A 7519-nucleotide genomic window follows, 5' to 3' on the forward strand; every position below is an offset into this window, starting at 1 on the left:
ACCCCCTCTGAAGAGATAACCCTAAAATCTTTAAAGGATTAGATAAAAGCTCCCAAATACTTTCGACATTTTTGGCCTTTGGAATGGAACATGTTGCTAAGAGGTCTAAGAACATTTTGGCTTTTAGTAAAAAAACTGGCTACCTTTCTTTGGGGTCTTTACCCTAACTGCCTAGCCAATTCCTACCTCTTATTCTTATCACACCATCCTCTGAAGAGGTTACCCAGCTTGCAGATAGGGAATCAGGACACAGACAGCTCTGGCTTCTTCCATGGTGAATGGGGATGCAGGGTGAGGCAATTAGGGTACCCCTTCAATGGGTCTATCTAAAAGACTCCCAAATTGCATAACTCTTATCTGTAGGTCAAGGACTTTCTTTTCTAATGAATAGGAGATGTGAAGGATAAGTTAAGGAAAGAGTAATTAGCATTACAAGTTCTAGACAAGGAACTAGAAAAAAGTCAGAACAGGGCAATTTTCAAATGTTCATATGAGAGTCCATTGGAATTTCTTGACAAGGGCTTCCAGAAGCATCCCTCTGTTGGGTTCCTCCTCATTTTTCTTTTGTCTGCCAAGGCTGGACTCTAGAGTGATGGACTCAGGGTTTGTTTTCAGGCACTTGATAGCTGTCGGAGTGGCTAGAATCAGTGTTAGTTTCCTCTCAAAGGCTTCTGATAGGGGGAGAACACAAATTTAGCCATCATTTTAGAACAATAGCAGGTTGTGGAAACATTCCTTTTATAGCTGTTTGTTGAGCAAAGTTTTGCCCTCCTTGAGGGGAGGCTTCACTGTCTCCTGTGAGGCTATGTGGGACTATTTCAAGCTTGCTAAGGGACTACAAGGTAGAAGACTCATCTACATAATTCGGATGTCCTCTTCACTGCTTTGGAGGTACCCCTGTTTGGCTCATTAAAATGACATTCAATATCATTTAACAAATGTTCAAACTAAGCATCTCAAAGTTTGGTGGGTGACGTGGGGGTTACAGAAACTAATCAGCCATAGTTGCATTTAACGCCTTATCTTCCCTTCTGCTCTTGAGTTGGGAGAGCTGCAGGTCACAGCTGTCAAGCACGAGGATGACCTGAGGGGCACCAAGAACCAGATCATGGAGGTCAACAGGGTGATCCAAAGAGATCGAGAACACCAAGAAACAGGTAAGATAGGCCGGATGCTATTTATTGCCTGGGTTACTAGTGATGGGTGGGGCGAGGACCTCAGGACCCAGGACTCCTAACCAGGAAGGGACACAGATGGAGACGGATGGGCCTCTGGAAAGCTCAAAGACTAAGTCTGTCTAGACGGTTGGCTAATGGTGGGAAAATGTCTTCACGGATGGAGACTGGATGGAGATAACTAGGGGAGGAGTGACATTTCCTGACCTAATGATGGGGTAATCCATTCTAAGATGCAGGAGATCTGGGACTGTCCTATTTGGTTCATTTTCTCTATCTCCCCTTGCTCCAGAATGCCAACTTGCAGATGTCCATCACGGAAGCTAAGCAGTGTGGCGAGACTGCCCTCAAGGATGCCAATGGCAGGCTGCCCTAAAGAAGGGCAAGCATGAACTGGGCCTGCTGCTACATGACTACCAGAAGCTGCTGGAAGTTAAGATGATTCTGGACTTGGAGATTGCCACCTACCATAAGCTACTGGAGGGTGAGGAGTACAATTGAGCTTCCTGTCTCATCTCCTTGATATCATATCTGAGAACTGCATAAATGACCAAGTCAGTGGCAACAGAGCCTGCCAGAAAGAGAGGACCCCATCTTCTATGGGCCTTATGTCTTTCCTAGTCCACTATCTCCTAAGTAGACGAAGTGTGTATGCAGCCTGTGTGTACAGCTCTTTGTTAGGGCCCACAGCAGTGTGGATGAAACCTCCCAGGCTTCTGGATTCAATTCTAGCAGCTGGTCATCACCCTGATCCATGGCCTTGCTGTAGATTGTTTTGTGACAGAGTCATTTCTCTTTTGCTTCCTCAAACATGATATTTGGAGAGTGCCAGAGTGCTGTCAGCATCTGTAAGTGACCCAAGTCATCACAATAATGAAAGTTTATTCTCACATATCTGAACTAATTCAGTAAGCAGCAACTGATTTAGAAAATTTCCTATGGAATCTGCGGGGGCATTCTGGGGATGGTAATTTACCTTTTGTCGTTGTTTTGGGTTCATGCTACTTGTATGTATTCATATATCTGTTTTAAAAATTTATTTTATGTGTGTGTGTCTGTGCGTCTGTGTCTGTGTCTGTGTATGGGGAAGCATCCACTTGAAAGTCAGAGAACAACTTGAGGGAGTCAACTCTCTTTTTACCAGGTGGGGTCTGGGAATCAAATCATCAAGCTTGATGTGAGCCATCTCATTGGCCACTATTAATTGGCCCAGAAGTCCAGCAGAGACTATCCAATAGTCTGTTAATGGAGGAAAAATTTAGACACTGAGTAATGTCCATAGGGATCATCAGGGTTTGACCCTATTGGGCTGGGGACATGGCTCAGTGGGATAGCTCTTGCTTTGGTGATGGAGGTGGCACAGGCAGTGGCTTCAGCCTGACACATGGTGGTGGCAAGTAGAATTGGCAGTGGCTTTGGCTATGACTCCAGGAGTCACAGTGGAGTCAGTGGCAGATGTGTCAGCATCAAGCTCTCCCAGCCCTCTCAGCACTACTCTAAAGAGTTTGCCAGCATTCCAGCCACCCCAGAGTCCTCTTCTCTATTCGCTCCTCTCCCCAACATTAGCAGCAACCCTGACAGTCTTCCTGCCCATCTGTTCTGTCATCAATAAAAAGCATTGTATCTTACAACTGCCTTTTGAGCCTTCTCTGCACACCCACCTCCCCAGGGACCCACTCTTCTGGTCCCTTCCCTGGGCTCTCTGCTTTTGAGAGAGCCTCCCCATGGGCTCTGTGGTACTGAGCAGTTGTAGAACCCTAACTCTAAACCAGGACATTTCAACTCACCATTCACTGAGTGCAATTGAAATGGGCAAGAGCTGGAGCCCTGTGTGGAGGGGTCATGTGACCTTACCGCTTCTGGGAGGAAGGCTGGGCCACACAGGCATCCCTCCTTCCTTCTGCTTCTTTCATTTGGTGGCAACGAGGAAGGTCTTGGGGACAGAGAATTTCTTCACTGGGTACTGGTTCCCATAGCAGCTGATATACCGAAAGTTTGTACCCATCTAGGTGTACCTAGACAGTGAACTGTTAGAACCTTGGGGCTGCAGAGTCCCCTAGCTCAGAGCTAGACCATGAGCACAGTCCATGAACACAGGTATCCTGTGTGATAAGGGGTTCTGTGCCTGTGAGCACTTCCTCTTGGGAGCACATGGGTTCAGAGAAGTCCTGTAGCAAAGAAAACCTGCTGGCACTCGTGAACGCAGTCCCTTTCTGGAACACTACTCTGGACAGGCCATACAAAGCGCCTGCCCAAGCATGGTCTGTATGTACTCTGGGCTCCAGGAGAACATAGCCACAAAGGCTCTGCTATGCTGGCCTCTGCCTTGTACCAAGATGCCCTGGTTAAATGTCATTTGACCACTGAAATGCTGTCCAGAAGGTCATGTGCTCACTGGAAGGGACTCAGGAGCAAGAATTCCAAAGCCTTCACTTGCTTTCTTTAAACAGAGGAGTGGAGCAATCAATTAGGCATCCGGAGATGCCTGCACTTCCCCACTCTGTCTCTGAGGTTGCACAGGCTCCATTTCGCCCTGCCCTGCTGCCTGAACACCGAGAACACACACAGACTATGCACAGAAGCCCTTCACTAAGCCAGGCCAGGGGAGAGATATTTCCTCTTTAGGCTAAAGTGGAACATATTTTAGAGGTGGGAAATGGCAGTTAAACAAAGAAAACCCACAGCTGGAAAGTAAAGAGATTAAGCGTGGAAACTCAGCTTCCAGCTCTGCTCTAATGACCTAGGCTTCCTGGTGGGAGGAGTTCATAGCTGATGCCTCATTTTGGGTAAGGAATGTGGCTTTTCTAGCTAGTGCACCTCCGTGGAAAGGGCAGGAGTGGGTGAGAAGTCTGTGTCTGACACAGTTCAGAGGGTCGGCCATGTGGGAACATGTCAAGTTGGTGATGGGTGACTGTTTCATCCTGGACAAGGTCATTACCAATAAATCCTTTACTTTTAAAAACTGATATTAAGTTTTTATTCTTAGTCAGGCACTGGGCTAAATCCTGGGGATGAATTGGTGAGCAAAAGTCAGACAGAATCCCTGTCTTTAAAAAATTTATTTGTATTTTATGTGTATGAATATTTGCCTGCATGTATGTAAATGCACCCATGTGTACAATATCCATGGAGGCCAGAAGAGCGTGTCGGATTCCCTGAAACTGGAGTTACGGACAGTTGTTAGCCATGTAGGTGCTGGGAACCAAACCCTGGTTCTTTCCAAGAGCAGCTAGTGCTTTTAACCACTGAGCAATCTTTCTGGGGACATTGCCCCTCTCTAATTTTGATTGAACAGTTCAATAACAAAAAAGTAAACAGACACATGAAAGAGATAATTTTAAGTAGTTATGAGCATACAGGGCCCAGTTGATGAAATGACAGAACTGTTGTTGATGGATTGAATAGGGCAGAGAACAGGGAAGGAAAGGAAAGGTTCAACCATGGTACCCAGTGTCCCAGAGTGAGTGGTCAGGTGGATAGTGGTGCTATTTGCCCAGGTCAGTGTGAGAGGGAAGAATGGGTATGGGGAAGACCTCCTGAAGCTCTGGGACAGACAGGATAGAGCTGTTTATAAGATAGGTAAATGTCCAGACAGTGATTGAAGATGTGTGTTCAGAGGGGGTCTCACCAGACTGAAGACACACGTTTGGACATCATCAGCATTTGGAGGATGAGGGTGGTTTGAAAGCCATGGTGGCTGATGAACTTGTCCAGAGAGAGGAAGGAAAAGGGGGCCCAGGTGAGATTTAACAGAGTCTGACATTTACAGTCAGGGAGAGAAGTACAGTCGAACAGGCAATAGAGTGGCCTAAGTTTTCTAGTGTGTTTCTATCTGAGAAGTCAAGGGTCTTCTAAATTGTATCCAAGGAAAGCTCAGAGCACGCCTGGCCTTCCTTGGGACACTGTCTAATAGCTGTAAGTCTCACATCCAGACAGTTGCTCTATTCTTTGCTGCTCCTCTATGGATTCTAGCCTATGCCCTGGGTCCTTCTTCATCCTGTGGGCTTATAGGAGGCCCCACTTGCTCGCTAGCTCTCTAGCGATGGGGTGTTTGGGTGGGTTTCACAACTTCTTAAAGGTCCTGGCCCAGGAGAAGTGGAGAAGGCTATTTCTTAGAGGTGTCATTGTCCTACGGGAACGGTCAAAGCAAGCGGCTTTGGTGCCAGGACCTGAGACCAAGGGACTTAACACTGTACTTGGCTGTGTATTCTCAGCCCAGCCCCAACCATTTCTGATCCAGGCTGACACTGTTCCAGGGATCTTTGCCTGATTCTGAGAGCTTTTCCTTCAGCACTTATACAAGTGCTTTGTGCTATTCAGTATTGACTTTCGTTCCAGGGAACTTTGCCTGATTCTGAGAGCTTTTCTTGCTTTTCCTTCAGCACTTATACAAGTGCTTTGTGCTATTCAGTATTGACTTTCCAAGGACCCCCAGGCTGTTGAGCTCTGACTTGCTTTCTCGTACTTGACTAGACTTTTCAGTCTGGTCACAGGGAGACCACAGAATATGGCTTACTTAATGTCCGGACCCTAACTAGGGACTTGGAGACACTGGGTCACGAACTTCTTCTTCTCCCTGCCTTGTGTCCCACCTGCCTCTCTTCCGTGTGTGTGGAGTGGTATGTCTTCTGGCAATGACAACATGGACCAGTTTCTATTCCTGACCTATTCTGTCTGCCAGCTCCCCCTGACTCCACCCTGGAAAGAATGCTCAAAAGAGCATTCTCCTTCCTGTTCTAAGAGCTTATGACTCACCGGATCACATGTCCGTTGACATGGCAGTGTTCTTGCAGATTTTAGGTTATTTCCTTCTCTCTTATTCTGGGATGTAGGCCACAGGCCAGAGCAAGTATCAACAATGCTGGTGACACATCCACACTTAGGCAAGGAAACGAACTGTCTTCCAAAGGGATACAAAAGCAGTTCAGCACCCCAACCTGAGTGCTGCCCATGAAGGCACGCGGGTAAAGTTTGGGGTAATTTGGAGGTATATCTCTATATGCCTGTTTGGATGCAGCTGGGTACGGCTTCTGCCAGCCTCATCAGAAACCTCATCTGGTAAGATGTGGGCCACCCTCTCTCGGCCTTCTTGGCCCTTCAGCCCAAGTGCATTCTTTCTCTGTTGACAGAGACCACACAGGAAGACACCTATGGTAATACTGGGATGACAGAGAGGACTAAGTTCTGAAAATGCCTTTTCACGTGTTTTGTCTGGTGTTTGTCTCCATCCCTTACAGGCCCTTCCAACATATGCACTGGCTAAGAGCAAATTAATGGCCTGGACTGAGGGCTGAAGGCAACTTGCTTCTTCAAAGAAGTCATGGATGTGGCAACCTGATACACTTGGTACCCACTGTGACCCACCTAAATGGTGACAGCTCCATGTACCCCCCTGGGAAGACTGGGCAGCTAACTCTAGATGGCAATAAAGCTGGTTTGCAGGGGTGGGGGTGTGTGAGTCTGCTTCCTAAGTACCACAGATAATGTCTAGTGACATTTTTGGTTGTCACAATGACTTTTAAAGAAGCCCAGATGTTATTTGGCATCATATAACGCACAGTCAGCACCCTCAACAAAGAGATAAGCAGTGCCAGTGTGAGATTCCCATTGTGGCACTCAGGCGCTGGCACCAGAGCACCAGCTCCTCTCATTCATGATCTTAGGTGAAGGTCTTTAGCTGTAGGGACGGTGCTACAGCTGACCTGAATAGAGACCCTTCTGGATTTAAGAGATGGTTGTTTCGTTTTATTTCTTTGTTTTAATAGAGTCTTGCCTATAAAAATCCTTACTGGTCTAGAACTTAGTATGTAGCTCATGTTGGCCTCAAACTCACTATATAGCTCAGGTCATCCTGCTTCTGTCTCCTGAGCCACTGTACCCACCTCATGAGAACTTTGTTTTAAATGTAAATGAATTTATTTATTTATTTATTTATTTATTTATTTATTTATTTATGTGTGTGTGTATGTGTGTGTGTGTGTGTGTGTGTGTGTGTGTGTGTGTGCCATGTATATGCAGGTCATAAGAGGATGTTGGAGTCCCTAGGCCAGAAGAGGGTGTTGAAATCCCTGGAGATGGAGTTATAGGTGGCTGTGAGCCACCATGTAGGTGCTGGGAACTGAGTGCAAACGAACTGGGAGTACCTTATACTTTGGGTAAATGTACAAAGTACATTTTTATGCCTTTGACCCTTTGATACTCTGTGCCCTTTGTCAGAAATGAGCTCCCCACTCACAGTCATTTCCACATCCTTGGAGAGTACTTAGCACAGCTAAAAGCTTCCCTGGTTCCATGTGGAGCCCGGTGCTGTCTGCACTTCCACAGCACTCTGTAACCCTTTGTGT

The 7519-nt window shown here is 46.7% G+C and overlaps 1 pseudogene; it reads left to right on the forward strand.

Annotated features, from left to right (window-relative positions):
• The window catches only part of LOC103739599, a 6787-nt pseudogene extending 4756 nt beyond the window's left edge, over window positions 1–2031 (forward strand).
• The last annotated feature ends 5488 nt before the right edge of the window (window positions 2032–7519 follow it).

The sequence above is a fragment of the Nannospalax galili genome, unplaced genomic scaffold (assembly GCF_000622305.1).
Source record: "Nannospalax galili isolate Female #2095 unplaced genomic scaffold, S.galili_v1.0 scaffold979, whole genome shotgun sequence".
NCBI classification, from domain to species: Eukaryota; Metazoa; Chordata; class Mammalia; order Rodentia; family Spalacidae; genus Nannospalax; species Nannospalax galili.